The following is a 21,744-nucleotide window of genomic DNA, read 5'->3' as shown; positions in this document are numbered from 1 at the left end:
TGTTGCGCTGTGGAGGTGAACTGAAAAGTCAGCCTAGTGGTGTTCAGCCAAAAACTTTTCCAAACTAACCACAATGCTGTGGGCTCCCACAATCCAAAAAAAAAAAAAAAAGATTAAACTGCATGTCATGCAGTGCCCAGAGCTTTCATTCAATTTAAGAAAGGATGCGCCGTTATGAAAGTCTGAGATGACTCATGAATTAGTATAAAAATGACCAGAGCTAAGGCTGCTAAAAGCATCACTACTATCGTGCCCGGACTTCACAGAGGCACACACACACACACACACAAGAGCAAACAAGAGGAGCCAACTTTCACGCAAGCGGGGAGCTTATGCAAACTTGTACGAAGGTACTCATCAAATCAGGACTCAGACTCTGGAGTCTGGCGCGGCTAGACAGCCTTTCTAATCCACTGCTCCACCCTTTCATCATCATAATTTCAAAGGTTCCTCTTGATGTTCACTCACCGAGTCCTTAATGTGCAGCAACCGGGAGTCCGAGTGACGCTGACCTGTCCAGCAGATCGCGCGCGTTAGTGTCAGTGTGAGCGTGGACGAGTTTACCCGCGCGCGGGATCTGCCATTCCGTTGTGTTGTTTGTTGCTTACTGCACGCGCGATTCGCGTCTCCGTGATGAGTATGTGAGGCAAAAGGAACAAAACGAAGTGGAAACAAGAAAGAAAGAAAGAAAGAAAGAAAGAAAGAAAGAAAGAAAGAAAGAAAGAAAGAAAGAAAGAAAGAAAGAAAGAAAATGGATTAAAAATATGGAGCAAAAAGGACTAAGCCCATTCAACATGTTTCTAGTCGTTTTCTGCCTGGTCATTTTTCAGGTAAGATATATTACCAGTCCTTTTATTAAAGTTAGAAACTTTAAAACACCACTAAAACAAAGGAAAGATAAACTTACTTTCAATAACAGGACTACTTATGACTGTATGAACTGCATGTCACTGTTAAACACAATGTTATATGATTGGATTTTTTAAAAACAAACAAATAAATTAAGAAATAAATAAACCAAAATTTTATAACGTTATTACCAAGAATACATTGTGGTTAAATTATTTTAGCTGTGCATACATTTTTCTTATGTGCCAGGGTACTGCTGTGTAAAGTTTATTGTGATGTTAATTGCTGAGAACAGGCTTATGTCAAATTAACATTGTTTATTATTATTATTATTATTATTATTATTATTATTATTATTATTATTATTATTATTATTATTATTATTATTATTTATATAGCACCTAGACCTGATTTTTTTTTACTCTGCCTTATCCAGTACTTGGCCATATTGAGGGTAAGTAGAGCCTTTCCTGGCATCAATGGATGCTAGGCTTGGAGTCAGCCCTGTTCAGTGTGTGTTCCATCAATAGGCCACTATGATGCATGCGCCCCGAGTGAGGTTTTAGTAACATGGTTTTAGAATTGCAATTTGTGATAGGATTATTGACAGGTTACTGGGACAGGGCTCCCACAATATAGGATTAAAGAGGTGGTTATGTAAGGTGCTGCCCACAGTTTTAGTTAAACAAGAGAAAAGACGCAGCATTGTGGATGGCAACAATCACTCAGGAGTTAGTGCAAAAAGACCAGAGCTGATGCTGTAAAAAAGTCATCATTATCTTGCCTGTTTTTGAATCTCTTAAAAATAAACAGATAGATAGATAGATAGATAGATAGATAGATAGATAGATAGATAGATAGATAGATAGATAGATAGATAGATAGATATGAAAGGCACTATATAATAGATAGATAGATAGATAGATAGATAGATAGATAGATAGATAGATAGATAGATAGATAGATAGATAGCTAGATAGATAGATAGATAGATAGATAGATAGATAGATAGAACATATTTTACTGGGGTGGCCCAGTGTACCGCTGCTGCCGCGCAGTAAGGACACCAGGGTTAGCATCCTGGGTCCCCCCCAGTGTGGAGTTTGCATGTTCTCTCTGTGTCTCTATAGGTTTCCTCTCTGTTAGGTTTTCAATTCTAAATTGGTCTTGGTGTGTGTCTTTGATATTTCCAGATTATGTTTTTTTTTTTTTTTTTTGCGCATGTTGAAATTCATTTTGAAGTGTAGCTGAAGTCCATTTCACATGCTTTAATGGCAATTTGTGTTGCTGTATTACTAAATCATTTTATTCCTTCATGGTGATGACCTCCCTCTCCTGAAAATCTATATGGGCGGAGTGTTGGCTCTGAGGCTAAGGATCTGCGCTGGTATCCCGAAGGTTGCCGGTTCAAATCCCCGTCACTGCCAAAAGAGATCCTGCTCTGGTGGACCCTTGAGCAAGGCCCTTAACCTGTAATTGCTCCAGGGGCGCTGTACAATGGCTGACCCTGCGCTCTGACCCCAAGGGGTATGCGAAAACTAACAAATTCCTAATACAAGAAATTGTATAAGGCAAAATAAAGAACCAAAAAAAAAAAAGGGTACACTTCTACAGGTGCTGGTCATATCTATCTATCTATCTATCTATCTAAAATTAGAATATCATGACAAAGTTGATTTATTTCAGTAATTCCATTCAAAAAGTGACACTTGTATATTAGATTCCTTCATTACACACAGACTGATGTATTTCAAATGTTTATTTCTTTTAATGTTGATGATTATAACTGACAACTAATGAAAGTCCCAAATTCAGTATCTCGTAAAATTCGAATATTGTGAAAAGGTTCAACATTGAAGACACCTGGTGCCACACTCTAATCAGCTAATTAACTCCAAACACCTGCAAAAGCCTTTAAATGGTCTCTCAGTCGAGTTCTGTAGGCTACACAATAATGGGGAAGACTGCTGACTTGACAGTTGTCCAGAAGACGACCATTGACACCTTGCACAAGGAGGGCAAGACACAAAAGGTCATTGCTAAAGAGGCTGGCTGTTCACAGAGCTCTGTGTCCAAGAACATTAATAGAGAGGCGAAGGGAAGGACAAGATGTGGTAGAAAAAAGTGGACAAGCAATAGGGATAACCGCACCCTGGAGAGGATTGTGAAACAAAAGCCATTCAAAAATGTGGGGGAGACTCACAAAGAGTGGACTGCAGCTGGAGTCAGTGCTTCAAGAACCACCACACACAGACGTATGCAAGACATGGGTTTCAGCTGTCGCATTCCTTGTGTCAAGCCACTCTTGAACAAGAGACAGCGTCAGAAGCGTCTCGCCTTTGGACTGCTGCTGAGTGGTCCAAAGTTATGTTCCCTGATGAAAGTAAATTTTGCATTTCCTTTGGAAATCAAGGTCCCAGAGTCTGGAGGAAGAGAGGAGAGGCACAGAATCCACGTTGCGTGAGGTCCAGTCTAAAGTTTCCACAGTCAGTGATGGTTTGGGGTGCCATGTCATCTGCTGGTGTTGGTCCATTGTGTTTTCTGAGGTCCAAAGTCAACGCAGCCATCTACCAGGAAGTTTTAGAGCACTTCATGCTTCCTGCTGCTGACGAACTTTATGGAGATGCAGATTTAATTTTCCAACAGGACCTGGCACCTGCACACAGTGCCAAAGCTACCAGTACCTGGTTTAAGGACCATGGTATCCCTGTTCTTGATTGGCCAGCAAACTCGCCTGACCTTAACCCCATAGAAAATCTATGGGGTATTGTGAAGAGGAAGATGCAGTACGCCAGACCCAACAATTCAGAAGAGCTGAAGGCCACTATCAGAGCAACATGGGCTCTCATAACACCTGAGCAGTGCCACAGACTGATCGACTCCATGCCATGCCGCATTGCTGCAGTAATCCAGGCCAAAGGAGCTCCAACTAAATATTGAGTGCTGTACATGCTCATACTTTTCATGTTCATACCTTTCAGTTGGCCAACATTTCTAAAAATCCTTTTTTTTGCATTGGTCTTAATTGATATTCTAATTTTCCGAGATACTGAATTTGGGACTTTCATTAGTTGTCAGTTATAATCATCAACATTAAAAGAAATAAACATTTGAAATACATCAGTCTGTGTGTAATGAATGAATCTAATATACAAGTTTCACTTTTTGAATGGAATTACTGAAATAAATCAACTTTGTCATGATATTCTAATGTTATGACCAGCACCTGTACATAATGGTACCAAACTATTTGGATTGGGTGATACCATAGAAGCTTCAAAATCATTCCAGATAGACCTATACAGAAACAAGACTTAGGAAGATGTAGCAGATTAATCCATTCATCGTCTATTCCCACTTTTTCCAATTTGGGGAAACAGAAGTCTATCAAAAAATATGATTACAGGATCTGGAATTCAAATGCAGTCTCCTGGGCCACCATGTTGCCACCCGTGTATAATGTAAGTACATTTAAAATTCACACATAGGGAGTGAAATGATTTCATGTTATTGCTCAATGTGGGCTCTGAATCTTGAAGATGCACACCATAAAAAGTCTTGGAAGACTTAGTAGCCTCATCACTATCCATTACTACACACCATCCTGACATAATTTAGAAGGGCAACACAATGTTGTGGAATACAATTCAAGCGAGTTTATCTTTTAATTGTAGAATGAACATGCAGGGCCTCATCAAGAATATTGTATTTATGTTTCGGCTCTCCAAAGATGTAAAACTGCCATCAGAAGTCATCAATGAGTCATAAACAAGTGTAATTTAAATAACCTCAAAATTATTTTAATGATTTTTTTCCTCCCAAATCATTGCAGAATACTACTGTAAATACTGTATACTACTGTAAGCTATTTATAAAATTTTATTCAGAAGCCTTTTCTAATTTAAGAAAATACCTGACATATCCCACCCCATACTCTTGCACTAAACATTGAATCAAGCATCTCTCCTAAAAAAAATAAGTTGTTACAGTAGTTGAGATTTTGAATATCATATATTTAGTTCCATGTTTCATTAATGTTACACATTTTTGCTGAGAAGTAAAATGGGATTACAGAAGTTCTATCTTAACAAAAGTTATATTGTTATAACTTTTATTTTCAATTTAAAATTGAAAACATAATTCTGGAATTAAATTATATGAAATATGCAACAAGAAGTCATTCATGTAAAAGCAATAGCAGAAGTAGTAGTAGTAGTATTGCTAAGTGTACAAATTATAGAGAAATCCCAGTTTTTATATCTAACCAACATGCAACACATCACCACTATTCCATGCCATGATAAACAAGAATGTATTAAAATATATAACTTAATTTTATCTCTTTATTATAAAAAAAAATCTTGGAAGGCTTGGAAGGAGACGATATGTGATTTTCTCGGAGACACTTTAACATCCCGTGTGTCAAGGCAGTGAGACAAAAGGACAGCTGCTGCACAGGCTTTTAAATGGTCGACACGCAGCATGACAAGCAAAACACGCAGCTTGGCAGCAGCAACAACAAGACAGCAGCTGATCCGACCGCATCTCCTTAGCCAGCGTTCATCCCCCCAAACAACGTGAGTGGCACAGACGCGAAGTGGCTGGCCCCGGTGGGCTAGTGATGCGAGCAGGGGGCACGGCCCACCAGTTTAATAAAGTATACAAAACTGTTTACCTGATGTATTTCTTACCCATGTTTCAATACTATTGCAATAACTGAATTAGATTTAAGGTTTTAGTTAATCTGATAAATTTTTAATTAAATTCTACTACATGGTAATCAGGGCGGCACGGTGGCGCAGTGGGTAGCGCTGCTGCCTCGCAGTTGGGTGATCTGGGTACCTGGGTTCGCTTCCCAGGTCCTCCCTGCGTGGAGTTTGCATGTTCTCCCCGTGTCTGTGTGGGTTTCCTCCGGGCGCTCCGGTTTCCTCCCACAGTCCAAAGACATGGTGGATTGGCGATTCTAAATTGGCCCTAGTGTGTGCTTGGTGTGTGGGTGTGTTTGTGTGTGTCCTGCGGTAGGTTGGCACCCTGCCCGGGATTGTTTCCTGCCTTGTGCCCTGTGTTGGCTGGGATTGGCTCCAGCAGACCACCGTGACCATGTGTTCGGATTCAGCGGGTTGGAAAATGGATGTATGGATGGATGGTAATCATTACAAATGACACAGGAACAAAACAAATGATGTCTGTATCTCTAATTTCATTGCTGTTTATCCCATCTAAATAACCCTATTTAGAAAAATTCACATAATAATCAAATTCTTCGTTCAAACAAACAGCATTACAAATAATGACCTCTAAATAATGGCAGTTGCTTCAAAAATATGCCTCACCTGAGGCCGCATTATTTAACATGCTGGCCCCTGCCTGAAGCTAGGCTTACTATTTGTGTTTTATTCCTACAGCTTGTTTAAGTATATCTTAATCATAAATGCAACAATGACAAATATAAATATGTAATGTTTAGCAATGCACACCGAATGCCGGAGTTATATGATACTTTCTTCCTTTAAAGAAGGCATACTGCAGCAACTTCCTTGCACTTCACTATTGTATGATCATTGTTAATAACAGTTTGTAGCTATAAGTAGAACTGTCATTTTTGTTGAAAAATTATTTGCATCCCATGGAAAGTTGGTGTCAGCCTCTAGCTTCAGTCTTCAGGGATATCATACCTGGCAAGATGGGGTTGTGTAGAGCTTCAGGCCATGAACTTCAAAATAGAAAGCTGCAGTTTCAATGTCTATCTCTGGTCCCTTCTATAACCCTGAGCAAGTTTCTTTATGAGCTTGTGCCTCAGTTGTTAAAATGTTATGTAAATAATTGTGCTACAGTCTTATGTTGCATATCACCTTGGATAAAGGAATTAATCAAATGTAAAAATTCAGATGAATTTGACCCATTTCAGAACTATTTTGACTATGAAGAGGAGGAGGTTGGGATCATTCGCTTATTACAGTGCGTTGCCGCACCCACCTACAGTATGAACTTTAAATAAAATGTTTCCATTGTTAAACTTGATGTAATTTTACCGGGTTAAGCTGCAGTAATGCAAATCATATTGTCAGTACAACAACAGAATTAATGTGAAGGAAAAATAAATACTAAGCCTATATTAGGAAATTACCATATACCCAGATTTAAGAACCATAAGTTTTTTCTCCAGTTACTCTTGTTCCCAATCATCCCAAAGACATACATAGATCATCAACAACATCAGTCAAAGTTAAAGTCAAAGCGAACTTTATTGTCATCTCAACCATATAAAAGTATACAAAATTGCGAAGCTCAGGGTCCACAGTGTAACAACATGAAGTGCAAATAAAAATTAAAATTAAATTAAAAATAGAATTAAAATTAAAGATTAAATTTAAAATTAAAACACAAACAAGACAAGACATTATGCAAAGACAAGTTCGATGCAATGTTTGGTATTATGCAATCTAGATACATAAATATAGTCAATAAATATGTAATATAATAATTAAATAATAGATATAGATAATACAGAAATGATCAGTGTATGTAAACAATGACAGGTCAGAATGTTTCAAAGAATGTCAAATTGCAGTGTGCAAAATCCTTAAAGGTCAGTATGAGATTTTCAGTTCTTTTCTACGTGCACACTCGTCTTTGCAGGAAAGTGTTTTTAGAGGTGGTTGAGGACGTGTGGAAGATCCCAGGGGGCAGCCTGGTGTTAAGGAGTCTGACAGCTTGGGGGTAAAAACCATCCTGCAGCCTGGCATATCTGGCTCTGATGCTGCAGTATCTTCTCTTGGATGGCAGAAGTGTGAAAAGTCCATGTGAGGGGTGTAAGGGTTCCTGCACAATGCTGCGGGCCTTGAGGACACTACGTTTGTAAAATATGTCCTGTAGTGAAGGGAGAGACACCCAAATAATGTTCTCTGCTGTCTTCACTATCCTTTGCAGGCGTTTGCGGTCAGATATGTTGCAGTTGCCATACCAGACAGTGATGCAGCTGGTCAGAACACTCTCAATGGTGCCTCTGTAGAACATGGTGAGGATGGAAGGGGGAAGACTTGCTCACTTCATCCGCCTCAGGAAGTGTAGTCTCTGCTGGGCTTTCTTGATTAGTGTAGGCCGCCAAAACAGCTCTCATCCATCAAGGCATGGACTCCACAATACCTCCAAAGATGTCTTGTGATATCTGGCATCAATACATTAGCAGCAGATCCTTTCAGGGGTGTCAAACTCTGGGTCTGGAAGGCCACAGTGGCTGCAGGTTTTCATTCTGACCCTTTTCCTAATCAGTGATCAGTTTTCACTGCTAATTAACTTCTTTTCCCTTCATTTTAATAGACCTGTTGTTAAGGATTCAGTCCTCTGAATTTAATCTTTTCTTCATTAAATGATAGCCAAACAGAAATAAGATGTGAAACGAGCCAACAGATGACCAGCTAAACTGGGATTTCAAACTCCAAACCAATCTCTTAATGAGAAGCCGATTCTTGCTGTTAATTAACCCCGTTATTTAATTCCATGGCCTGTTGCTGCTATCATTCTGCCACAGCAGACATTTCCAAAACTGTTGATTTTCTGTTTTTTCTAAGAACACTGTCAAAATGTTTTGGTGACCTGAGAGATCAGCTGAACCAAGACCTTCGCCTTTCTTTATTTTCAGCTATTGTGTGATGGCACAGCGGGAGCTGGTCATGTGGAGGCTCGTTTTGTGTCTCATTATGTTTGGCTTTGTGGAACATGACCTGGACACAGGCAGGCAGACATGTTTAAAATCACCTCAGACACGTTTAATTTATAGTTTCCATATTTACACTGAAGTGCTCCACAGTCCACAAGTCCCCAAAAGTCCTGGCCACAACACAATGCCTTCTCTCTCTTCAGGCCGCCTCCTTGCCTCCTCCCAGACCTCGTCTTTCTTCCACCCGACTCCTGAAAGAAGGGAGGCGGCTCCTTTTATAATCACCCCGGATGTGCTCCAGGTGTGCCCCTATAGGGATGAGCTTCCAAGCTCTGTACCCGTGGTCCCCATAGCCACCAGGGCAGTCGCCCCCACGTGGTCTGGGGAAGGCGTAAGCCCTCTTCCAGTCCTCCGGGGCGTCCCAGCCAGGTCGCCTCCCCCAGCTACCTGCAACAGCTGCTAATTAAGGAAAAAGAAACAACTAAGGGGCCTGAGTCAAATTAATTAAAACGAAGGCAAAAGAAGATAATTAGCAGCAAAAAACTGCTCACTAAATGAAGAAGATGGTTAGAATGAAAACCTGCAGCCACTGCGGTCCTCCAGGACCGGAGTTCGACACCCGTGCTTTAGATCCTGGAAGCTGTGAGGTTGGGGCCTCCATGGATCAGACTTGTTTTTCTAACACATTCCCACAGATGCTCGATTGGATTGAGATCTGGGGAATCTGGAGGCCAATTCAACACCTTGAACACTTCTTATATTTCTCCAGCCTGTTCCTAAACAATTTTTTCAGTGTTTGCAGGGCACATTTTCCTCCTAAAAGAGGCCACTGCCATCAGGGAATACTGTTGCAATGGAGGGGTGTACGTGGTCTGCAACAATCTTTAGCTATAGGTAGTACTTATCAAAGCAACAGCCACATGAATGCCAAGAGCCAAAGTTTTCGAGCAGAACATTGCTCAGATGGCATGGTGGCCCAGTGGTAGCGCTGCTGCCTCACAGTAAGAAGACCCGAGTTTGCTTCCTGGGTCCTCTCTGCGTGGAGTTTGCATGTTCTCCCCGTGTTTGCGTGGGTTTCCTCCTGGTGCTCCGGTTTCTTCCCACAGTCCAAAGACATGCAGGTTAGGTGCCTTGGTGATCCTAAATTGTCCTTGGTGTGTGGGTGTGTGTGTGCCCTACGGTGGGCTGGCGCCCTGCCCAGAGTTTGTTCCTGCCTTGCGCCCTGTGCTGGCATGGATTGGCTCCAGCAGACCCCTGTGACCCTGTGTTAGGATACAGCAGGTTAGACAATGACTGACTGACTAACATTGCCCAGCGCATCACTCTACCTCCGCTGGCTTATCTTCTTCCCACAGTGCATCCTGCTGCCATCTCAACCCTAGGAAAATGACGCACATGCACCCGCCTGTCCACATATTCTAAAGAAAACATGATTCATCAGATAAGGTAACCTCTCTCATTGCTCCATAATCCGTTCTGATATTCATATGCCCATTGTTGGCAATTTCAGTGGTGGACTGGGGTCAACACAGCACTTTTTCAACAAGCTGATATGCACTGTGTGTTCAGACACCTTTCTCTCATGGCCAGTGTTACGTTTTCTCAGACATTTGTGCTACAGTAGCTTTTCTGCAGGATCTGACCAGAATGGTTTACCTTTTGTTCCCATTGTGCACCAGTGGGCCTTGGGTACCTAAGACCCTGTCACCGGGTTCCATCCTTGGACCACTTTTGGTAGGTACTAGCCACTGCATATTGAGAACACCTCACAAGGCCTTCCATTTGGAGGTCCTCTGACCCCAGTCATCTAGCCATTACAATTTGGCCCTTGTCAAAAGTTGCTCAGACCTTACATTTGCCCATTTGTCCTTCTTTCAATACATCACCTTCAAGAACCAACTGTTCACTTGCTACATAATTATATCCCACCCCATGACAGGTGCCACTGTAACGAGATATTCATGTTATTCAGTTCACTTCTCAGTGGTGTTAATGGTGTGGCTGATCAGTGTACATGATATAATAGGTTTGAAATGCAATTTGTGTGCATAAATGTGCCATGTGACTGAATGTTGTTCCACTGCTAGACAAGGCTATGGGTCCTTGTGACCTTATATAGAACTAAAAGACTCAGAAAATGGATGGATTAGCATCAGCATTACAGCACAATTAAGTCAAAACACATATAATTAGTTTTGGGAAGTAGACTTTGTCTCCCAATTTATGACTTTTTGCTCCAAATGATTTTAATATATCAGTATTGTCATTGCCCAGCACCATCTTGCAAGGACGTATACTTCACTGTTTTTTTTCTACTTACATAAAATGTATTCTGTTTACATAGAAAAAAAAGTATTAATATGGCATCTGCCAATGAATACTTTAATTTTTAAATTACTATGGTCTTCTGACTAATGAACTGGGTAAGACTGTAGGTCCCCACCAGTTTCTCATCATTTGATACTGCTGTAGTTTCCCTCAATTTGCCTTCTGTTCATATTGTACTGTTGAGTTATTCAAACAATGGGCCTATTGTGATTTCTAAGTAATTTCGCATACAAAAGTCAGCTACATACAGTAAAACACATGTAAACTAAAGGCAAAGCTTACGGACCACAAATAGCAATTCTATGTCTGGCGTGCCAATGTTTTGCATATCAGCTCTGCAATCATCCACTAGAAGCACGACAAGACCCACTGGAAACAAGACACAGATAGGTGGAAATTTGTCTTGAAGAGACCATTAGATATTTTCCCTCTAGCTCTCTGAGTTCCCAGTAAAAAAAAAAAAGGTAGACGCAAAAAAAAAAAAAGGATAATTTTAGGAAAAATTATTAAAAATAACCATAACGTTAATGAATGTTCTTCATCCGTCATATTCTAAAGTTAACAACTGTAGAGATTGCGAAAACTGTAATAAAAATATAATGTGTTTAGTAACTGTAGGGTTCTAATTTGCTCAGTCAATCTGAGGAGATGTTTAATGGACAGAACCAATGGCTTAATTAAGCAGCAGTGGCTCCCCGGAATCAAAAAAGGGTACCAGGAAGAGAAAAGGATCACTCAAAAACACAATGTAATGACTGCCAAACATCTAATAATGACTAACAAACGTCTAATAAGTGAATTCTAGATTACAGTCCTGGCTACGTCACAGTGTGGTGGTGGGGTCAGTGCCATCAGGCCGAGCAAAGTAAGAGATTGCTCCTGTGCCTGTGTCCTGACTGATTCAAAAACAACAACAAGTTCAACCCAAGTCGAGTTGGGGAGTATGCACTGGTACAGTGCATTGCCGCACCCACTACACAATGAAACAACCTGGGATCCCGGTTGACAACCCCCCAGGCAGACACGCGGTCCAGTCCTACCCTCTGGAAGTGACCCCTCTATCTGCCACAGCCAGGTGTTACGTGGGCGACCCCTTGGCCTGGTCCAGCCCCTCAGGTCCCCAACAATGAGGATCTTACAAGCTGGATCATCCTCGAGGAAACACGCCACATGGCCGTAGTGCCATAACTGATGATCCCTCACAATGAAGGTAATGTGCCTCATTCATAACTCCATGAGGCAACCGCTCATTCGACGCAAAGTCAGTAACCCAAGGATTTTTCCGGAGAGACACAGTACTGAAGGAGTCCACTAATTGTCTCAGGTCACTGGATAGCCTCCATGGTCTCGCAACACATATAGCAAGACAGGAAGCACCAGGACTCTAAAGACTGGACCTTCGTCCTTTTGCAGATATCGGGAGTGCCACACACCCCTTTCCAGCGACCTCATGATCCCCCCATGCTCTGCCAGTCCGTCTACTGACTTCATAGGAAGAGTCACCCAGACACATGAATGTCACTGCCGAGGTAAGTAAACCTCTCGACGAGGTCGACACTCTCTCCGCAGACAGACACACTGCTGATGGCCGAGCCCCAAAGGTCATTAAAGGCCTGGATCAAAACAACAACAACAACATTTATTTCTAGAGCACATTTTCATACAAATGATGTAGTTCAAAGTGCTTTACAAGATGAAGAAATAAAAAATATAAAAATAATAAAAATTATAAACACTAATTAACATAGAATAACAGTGAGGTCTGATATCCAGGGAGGACAGAAAAACAAAAAAAAATTCCAGACTGCTAGAGAAAAAAAAGTAAAATCTTCAGGGGTTCCAAGCCACGAGACCACCCAGCCCCCTCTAGGCATTCTACCTAACATAAATGACTTCAATCAGTCCTCATTGTATTCAGGGTTCTCATAGAAGAACTTGATGATAACGGTCATATGGACTTCTGGCCTCAAAAGGTCTCAAAAGCTAGAGATGAAGAATTGTGTGTGAATCAGGTGGTAGGGATGTGATGTAGCGTTAAGGTGAATGGATAAAAAAGGGAACAGACCATAAAATCTCCTTGCTCCAAGTTGTGGGATGCTAAATATTTTCACATTAAGTTCTTCATCCAGCCTGTTCTGTTGGGGAAAGTTTGACTCACCAGTGTGTCCCTTGTGCCTCAGGAGAGGAACACTTGAGCATATCACCATTTGTTACCCATAACCCCTAGGTGAAGAACGCTATCAGTGAAGCCACAGCCAGGTGCTGAAGGTGATGCTGAGACCATCTGTATCACTAATATTCAGCCTAAGTGCCTGAGGCCAACAGGGATGGGCATCACCTTCATCTGATGGCACAAGCCTCAGTTAAGAGTAACAGCTAGACTACTTAGAAAAGTAACTGACTGGTAGTTGAAGGTGGGAAACCAGAAGCACATTGTAAAGACCACTCTAAGACTGGATATCACGCTGGTCTTGCAGACATCAAGGAAGGTGGTCATACTGGAGCTCACGGTTGCCTAGAGAAAAATGGATGGAGGAAGCTAATGACAGGAAGAAAGCCAAGTGTACACGACTTGCCAGAGGAGTGCAGTAGATCGAGGCAACATCATGTTGTGTACTCATAGAAGTGGGCTGGCAAGGGTTTGCAGGTCAGGTCTCTGTGATAGGTCTTCAGCCTCCCTAGGCCTTATTGGTGGCCCACTGAAGAAGGACCATCAGGAAAATAACTCAGGCAGAAAGAAAAAGCTTCAAGATGGCTGTGGATGAAGAGAGGCAATTTGTGGTCACATGCCATTTAGATGTAGGCTGGGAACTGATCACTTTAGGTTGGCTTGCCTAGATTAGAGTGTCTGATTACCCCAAGTAATATCACTGATGATGTGTCCAAGTGCGTCACTTGATGTAATCTGAGGTGGCTGAGGCAGTTTGAGAGACCTGTAACTAAAGACTCTTACTTCTTACAGTCCTGTGATTGTGATGAACATCCTCATATAATAGTATCTTCATGTGTGGGTCATGATGAAAAAATGCTAAACATTGTAATTCACTTCTGCAATATATGAATTATGAATTATTACCTTTATATTTGACTGAATCTAAGCTGAAACTATGTCCCCATAGGTAAAAAGATGCACAAAAAAGTCCTACATATTTCATCTAACAAGAAAAGCCCTTCACTGTGTTTATCTCCTTTAAATGTGGTTTTCAGTTTTAGAAGTAAATGTCAAAAACATCTCAGCAATCCCCAAAGTAAAACTGAGAATAGTCATTTAACATAACCAATACCGATAATTTAGAATCTGTTGTATCATTACAGAAGGACTTGGACAGTAGACAGGATTGAGCAGATTTATGGCAGATGAAATTTAATGTCAGTAAATGTAAAGAATTACACATAGGAAGTAAAAATGTGAGGTTTGAATACACAATGGGTGGTCAGAAAATCGAGAGTCCACCTTATGAGAAGGACTTAGGAGTCACAGTGGACTCTAAGCTATTGACTTCCCGACAGTGATCAGAAACCATTAAGAAGGCTAACAGATTATATAGCGCCTTGAGTGTGTGAGTACAAGTCACAGGAGGTTGTGCTCAACCTTTATAACACACTGGTGAGGCCTTATCTGGAGTACTGGGTGCAGTTTTGGTCTCCAGGCTACAAAAAGGACATAGCAGCAAGAGAAAGGGTCCAGAGAAGGGCAACTAGGCTGAGTCCAGGACTACCAGGGATAAGTTATGAGGGAAGATTAAAAGAGCTGAGCCTTTACAGTTTAAGCAAAAGAAGATTAAGAGGAGACCTTACTGAGAGTTTAAAATCATGAATTTGAATTTGTTCAGTGGATCGAGATTTTTATTTTAAAATGAGTTCATCAAGAACACGGGGACACAGTTGGAAACTTGTTAAGGGGAAATTTCACACAAACATTAGGAAGTTTTTCTTTACACAAAGAACGACAGACACTTGGAATAAGTGACCAAGTAGTGTGGTAGACAGTAAGACTTTAGGGACTTTCAAAACTTTTTTTGGAAGAAATAAGTGGATAGGAGTGGCGAGCTTTGTTGGGCTGAATGGCCTGTTCTCATCTAGAGTGTTCCAATGTTCTAATAACCAATACATTGGTTCATTTCCTTGTCCAAATTTCCCTTTCAGTTAATCCTATGAAATTACCCTTTATGTTGGTAGTGGAACAGTCGGGCAATAATTGAAGAATGTTTTATTTTAAAAAACAATATTTGTATATATTTGAATGTATTTGAAATTCTAATAGCCACTAACATGCTATTTTTACAATAAATGATTAAAGTTTATTACATAAGCAAAACATAATGAACACTATTCTCTTCTGAATATCATGATAAAACATGATAATAAACCATAGGAAAAACCATCCAATGATATTACTTTTTATTTTAGCCTTTTCCTATTTACTTACGTGCATGAAGATTTGAAGAGTGATGTTAGCTGTGGTTTCTTGTGTATTCCATTTTCTTTTGATTATGTCATTTTGTGCTAAAGGAGAATAATGTAATTACAGTGTTAATTTGCTTTCAAGTGTCCTTTCAGCTTATGCCTATTATGTTATGTCATTTTTCATAATACGCTTTTTCTTCTCTTGGAAATTGTGAATATCAAAATAAATCTAAATATTTGAGTTTTATCACTCCTCACATTTTTAACTCTTTGAATCAAATTAATTAAAGACAATAATGAAAAATGTCAGGAGGGCAGGTTGTGAGTTTCCTAAAAGCTTTCTTATCTCGTACCTGGCTGAGGACACCAAAGCTCTACACTGTTGTCGAGTGCCCTCGGAGGTTTTCAAAAGCTTTTGATAACGCCACTTCTTATTTTTTGCACCTCCTCCATAAGTTGTTATAGCTCCCCTTTTGTAAAGATTGCCTTCTTTTCCTACCATTGCTCACCTCTGTTCTTTTCTGCAAGGAAGCAACATCACATTTTGATCCAATTTATAGATTTTCAATCATTAAGGAAGACTCATTTGATCTTTACCTTTGTGTGTTTTTATTTCATTTTAATTACAGGGGGTCCTCGGGTGACAACACAGTTCCGTTCCTACGAAAGTGATGTAACCTGAATTTTGGTGTAAGTCGAAACACACCCTAGCCTAAGTCACTTGCCTATCCTAAGACATTTACAAAATCCTAATCTAGAACTAGAATCTAAAAACACAACTAAGCCACAGGAAAAAGGGAAAAGGACATAAATATACTGTACTGTACACTGTACTGTAGTAACAGAAAAAATGACAAAAAAATGAGTGTAAAAAATTTCCTTACCTTTATTCCTTCTGATCTCTTTACAGTGTCTAATTTCACTTCCATTGTGATGTCTATTCCTCTTCGAAGCACTACCATCTGAAGACTCAGACTTTCATTTAGAGCCATGATAAGGGCCATAAAGTCGCCAAACAAAGCAACAAAAACAGAACGCTTCCTCTGCACGCAACCAAACCAGTCGCCAACCTCCCTCACTCATAACGCCGTGTTACTGCGTATTCTTCCGCTGCGCGCAACCAAAACCAGTTCGCCCACGTAGTCTGTAAGTACAAAACGCTAACGGTGTAAAGGCGAAACACTCACGTCTCAATTTTTTAAAGTTTTTTATAGGAGTGAGGCGTCGTAAGACTCGAAACGTCGTATGTCGAGATGTTGTAACCCGAGGACCCCCTGTATAGCTTTTTTTAAATATGCAGCGTGTGATGTGGCAGTATAACATATCAGATCTGTTAGACATTAGTGCAGCATTTGATACTGTTGAACATGACATTCTACTGTCCAGAATGGAGAACATTCTGAGTATCCTCTGGCACTGCCCTTCCAGTGCTTTAAGTCCCTATTTACAGTAACTGATAGGCAAGACTTTGTTAGACTTGACAACAGCAGGCCCAGGTCAGCGCCAGTTACTACCCTTATACTACCCTGTACTGTTCTGTATCCACATACCTCTTCTTGGCCACATTGCTCATAGCTTTAGAATGAGTTATAATTTTTATGTGAATGATACTCAGATCCATGTAAGTGTTAAAAGTGAAAGTTTATCAGAGTTTGCTCAGCTCACAATTTGCTTCAGGTGAAATTAAAACCTGGATGGAATGTAACTCTCTAAAAATAAACTGCAGCAATACCACAGTCCGGCTAATTTGCATAAAAATGCAGCTTAAGAAAATAAGCAACGTTTTAGTTACACTTGGTGATGATTTTATCAGACTTTATGGTTTTAGTGTCATTTTTGATTCCTCTCTTTCCTATTCTACCCATATAAGTCATATGAATAAACTTTCTTACTTCCACCTCTGTAACATATCCTGTGTCCTCTCATTCCTATCCTTTTCTAATGCTGAGAAATGTGTCCATGCTATTATGACATCCTCCATTGGCCTATTCGTCTTTTATCACAGCTCCAGTTAAAACTCTGCTATAAGATTCCTTACGCAGACCCGCCAACAGCAAGCACATAAAACCTGTTCTGTTCCGCCTTCACTGCCTCCCTGTGCCTTACAGGACTGAATAGAAAACTCTACTAATAACCTTTAAAGCTTTTAAATGACCTTGCACTGGACTACACGAGTAACCCTCCACCATCACTATGTCCTTGTTCCACCTGCTAAGGTCAACTGATTCTGGCAAATTTTATTGTACCCAAAACTAACCTGCGCTCTATGGGTGACAGGGCCTCCAGCTCTATAGCACCCAGACCTTGGAAGGACCTCCCTAAATTCAATATTTATAAAAAACAACATAAAGCTCATTTATTCAGAGAATTTACATTCTGACCCTTCGTTAAGTTTATTCTCTTTGTCTCATTGCTTAGGATGACTGTTTTTGATTAACAAACTTCTGTTTTTTGTTCATGGCTTTCTTGAAGTATTTGTATTTTTCCATTTTATGTTTTATTGTCTCTTTTATTGTTCAATGCTTTTGTATATTCTGTATTTATTTTTATCTAATATTTCATTAGGATATTATTTTTATTCAATGTTGTATATACCCCAGGGGGTGCCAAGCCACCGCAGTCTTGTAAATTCATTTAAATGAATTGCTTTTTTCTTATTTGTTCCCCTGAATTGCTTCAGTTCTTTCCTTTAATGGCACCCAAACAGAAATGAAATGTGATGTGAGGGAGCTGACAGAAGACCAAAAAAGTCAGGGCCTCAAACTCCAATCAATTTCAACTCAACCAGCTGAATGATGAGGGTGCCGATTCTTGTCGTTAATTAAACTCGTTCTTTAATTTTTGTGGCTTGCTGTTGCTGCTCTCGTGGTGCATTAGCAATTTCCAAAATTGTTGATTTTTCTCTTTCTAAGAGCGCTGGTAAAATGTTTTGGGGACCTGAACAGATCTACATTCCCGAGACCTTCATCTTCCTTTATTTTCAGATATTGTGTGATGGACACCAGTTATTTTTGGTTCATTTTGTATCTCATTATTGTTTGGCTGCTAATTAAGGAAAAAGAAACAATTAAGGAGTCTGAGTCTTCAAAGAGCAAGTCAATTATAATTAGTTCAAAAGAAGTTCATCAGCAGGAAAAACAGGTCACTCATTAAGAAAAAGGGTTAGAATGAAAACCTGTAGCTCCAGGACCAGAGTTGGCAACCCCTGATACACCCTGTTGTTCTTTCTGAATTTTTGTGAATATCCATCCATCCATTTTCCAACCCGCTGAATCCGAACACAGGGTCACGGGGGTCTGCTGGAGCTAGTCCCAGCCAACACAGGGCACAAGGCAGGAACCAATCCCGGGCAGGGTGCCAACCCACCGCAGGACATTTTTGTGAATAAATAAAATGTATAATATTAATAATAATAATATTATTATTGTGTGGCACGGTGGTGCAGTGGTAGCGCTGCTGCCTTGCAGTAAGGAGACCTGGGTTCGTTTTCTGGGTCCTCCCTGTGTGGAGTCTGCATGTTCTCCCCATGTCCTGTGTGGGTTTCCTCCCACAGTCCAAAGACATGCAGGTTAGGTGCATTGGCGATCCTAAATTGTCCCTAGTGTGTGCTTGGTGTGTGTGTGTGTATGCACCCTGCGGTGGGCTGGTGCCCTGACTGGGGATTTGTTCCTGCCTTGCACCCTGTGTTGGCTGGGATTAGCTCCAGCAGACCCCCATGACCCTGTGTTAGGATATAGCGGGTTGGATAATGGAAGGATGGATGGACAGATGAGGATGTTATTATTATTATTATTATTATTATTATTATTATTACCTGACAATTAAAAAACATGGGATTGATGTTCTCATTATTGACTTCAAGAAACACTGACACATGTTCTTCACCTACATCTTTTGCTGTCTTGTGCTCTGTTCACTAAGATTCATCAAATGCACAAATCAACAGATACAGGGAAGTAAGATCTGCATACAAGTGAAACTGAGTAATATATGTTTGAACTGTTTCTCCTACAGATAAAATATAAAGAAAATACAGTTAGAACTCCACAGGACAACATATCTAAGGTTCAAAATGTGAGACACCACTACAATCTCATTTTTGTACATAATTAAGACTGATGCTCATCTCTGCTAACTACTCATACATCAATTTTCTGACTTGCTGAATCCAATGTTAGCATTGCGGAGGGCCAGAACGTACAGTATGTGCCTTAGAAACCTCATGCAGTCCACTGAGAATGTACAGTCTTCAAAAAGTCTAAGCCTAGCCTCATTGAGGAATGAGACATTTACATTTACTTATTTGACTGACGCCTTTATCCAAGGCAACTTATAACATTTACGATTCAATTGGTTACATTTATTTTTTTGTTTTTTCAGTTGGAGCACAGGCCGGTCAAAGTGACTCACTCCTGGTTACAAAATGTGAGCTGTAGGGTTAACAGCCACAACTTCAGGGTTTGAAGTCCAAGGCCTTCACCACTACACCACACTGCCTTGAAACCCAAATGAGTGCTATATGTAGTTTTAAATATATCCAGAAATCGGGCAATTTTTAAAAGAAAAGATTAATGATAGATTCATATATTGTTTATGCCACATAATCAGTGAAACACCTGTTTAAGCAAATAAAATAATTAAACGTTTCATCAACTATTATATTGGAATGATGATTTTTTTTAAGTGTTTTCTTTTTTAGTGCTTTTATTTACAACTTTTAATTGAAACATTTTAGAAGCAACAGTAGTTTTTGAAATTAAACTGATTTTAACACTAAATGATTTATTTTTTAAATTAGCCAGTTTTATGTTCCATTCCATTTTTCAGGGTGATTACCTCACTGCAATTAACAATCATGTGGACCAGCAGTTTGCATTACTTTACAAATATTAAAATAACTCAACATGTGATGATACTAATTGATTATTAATTTCATCTCAGTTTAGTGACTAGAATTATTGTCTTCTATAAATATAACAGAGTGATCTAAGTATATTAATTAATAATGTCTTCTTCTTACAGTAATGCAATTAAACATCACAAAAAGAAACTATTAGTCGATAACATCAAGAAAATGACCTTAAATGTTTGCATATGTTTCTACAATATACTGTATATATTAATTTGGTTTTCAACAAACTATAGTGTGTAAGACTATTACTAAACATGCTGCAGCAAAAAGATACAGTTCAACCAAAATTGTCACGGAGATTATCACATTTATCTGAGCCCTTTTAATAGATAATTTACTGTACATGCAGAGACAAGTTCCTGCCTGGTATCGCTTTAAAAACTTTATAAAAACATATTTATTAATTTATTTCAACTTATGACATATTTTCTTTATTTATACCCATGACACAGATTATTATGCATGTTTTGTAAGAATTGTAACCACTAGAGGGTGTTCAAGAAACCAGGACATAAGAATATGGAGTAGATTCTCCTTCCTCCCAACCATGCGGAATATTTTTAATAAATGCAACAATTCAGATGTCATTTCTCTCATTAATGTGGAAGACTGTCTTAAATATGCAAATGACAAAGAGTCAACTACTTACACAATGTAAGGTGGAGTGGTGCTCTGAGGTTAAGGATCTGAGCTGGTATCCAGAAAGTTGCCAGTTCGAATCCCCGTCACTGCCAAAAGAGATCCTATTCTGCTGGCCCTTGAGCAACACCCTTACATGTAATTGCTCAAGGGACAAAGTACAATGGCTGACCCTACACTCTGACCCCAAGGGGTATGCGAAAACTTACAAATTCCTAATACTGAAATTGTATAAGGCGAAATGAAGAACAACAAAAAAAGTCTGTCTGCAAGGAACTGTGAGGTGCCCCTGCCTTTAGTGTATGATACGGTATGGTAAACACAATAAAATACTCAAGGCAATCAACAAAACATACAAATGAAAGATGTGAATATCAATACAGAATTACTTAATGAAAGTGGGATAAAAAAAGAGACAATGATAGTAGCTAAACTTATTTTTTTATTATTTAATTGAAGCTAATTTACTACCAGAATCTTTTAGGAAAGCTGAAGGCAAATACATGAAAGAATAATTTAGAGAGACCAGAAATCATTATGGAAGTAAATTATTTATATATACAAGGATTGGTCTGAATGTAATATTTGTCAGCAATTTCTGAAGGAATTACTGAAAACATATTTTCTCAGTATAGGAAGGTAATTTCATTTTAAATCTGTTTAATATGATTTTGATCAAAGGAACTGTTACCAAAATCATGGCAAAAAAATCATTAAATATCCCAACAGAGAAGCCTGAGGATGACCTGTCATTGCCTTATTCGTGTAGGGCCTATTGCAATTACCTGTAATTTTAATAAACTGATTAAATTATTTTTTTAAAAAAGAGGTTTGATTTTACAGTGGAAGTTACATACAAGAGATTATATGGAAGTGGTTTATTGTAAAATCAGAATCAGAATATCTTTATTGTCATTGTAACAAATACAACAAAATTAGGTGCAGTCCC

At 39.5% G+C, this 21,744-nt stretch overlaps 1 long non-coding RNA gene across 1 annotated transcript in view; it reads left to right on the top strand.

Moving 5' to 3' along the window:
• The first annotated feature begins 286 nt into the window (after positions 1-286).
• LOC127526781 (uncharacterized) overlaps positions 287-21,744 on the top strand; it is a 43,242-nt gene continuing 21,784 nt past the window's right edge. The window contains exon 1 of the long non-coding RNA XR_007934215.1: positions 287-830. This is a non-coding gene — a long non-coding RNA (uncharacterized LOC127526781). The remainder of the gene's footprint in view (positions 831-21,744) is intronic.

This window comes from Erpetoichthys calabaricus, chromosome 2 (assembly GCF_900747795.2).
Source record: "Erpetoichthys calabaricus chromosome 2, fErpCal1.3, whole genome shotgun sequence".
Classification (NCBI taxonomy): domain Eukaryota; kingdom Metazoa; phylum Chordata; class Cladistia; order Polypteriformes; family Polypteridae; genus Erpetoichthys; species Erpetoichthys calabaricus.
Note: the sequence above shows the minus strand (reverse complement) of the source record. Positions and strands in the feature narration are given on the sequence as shown.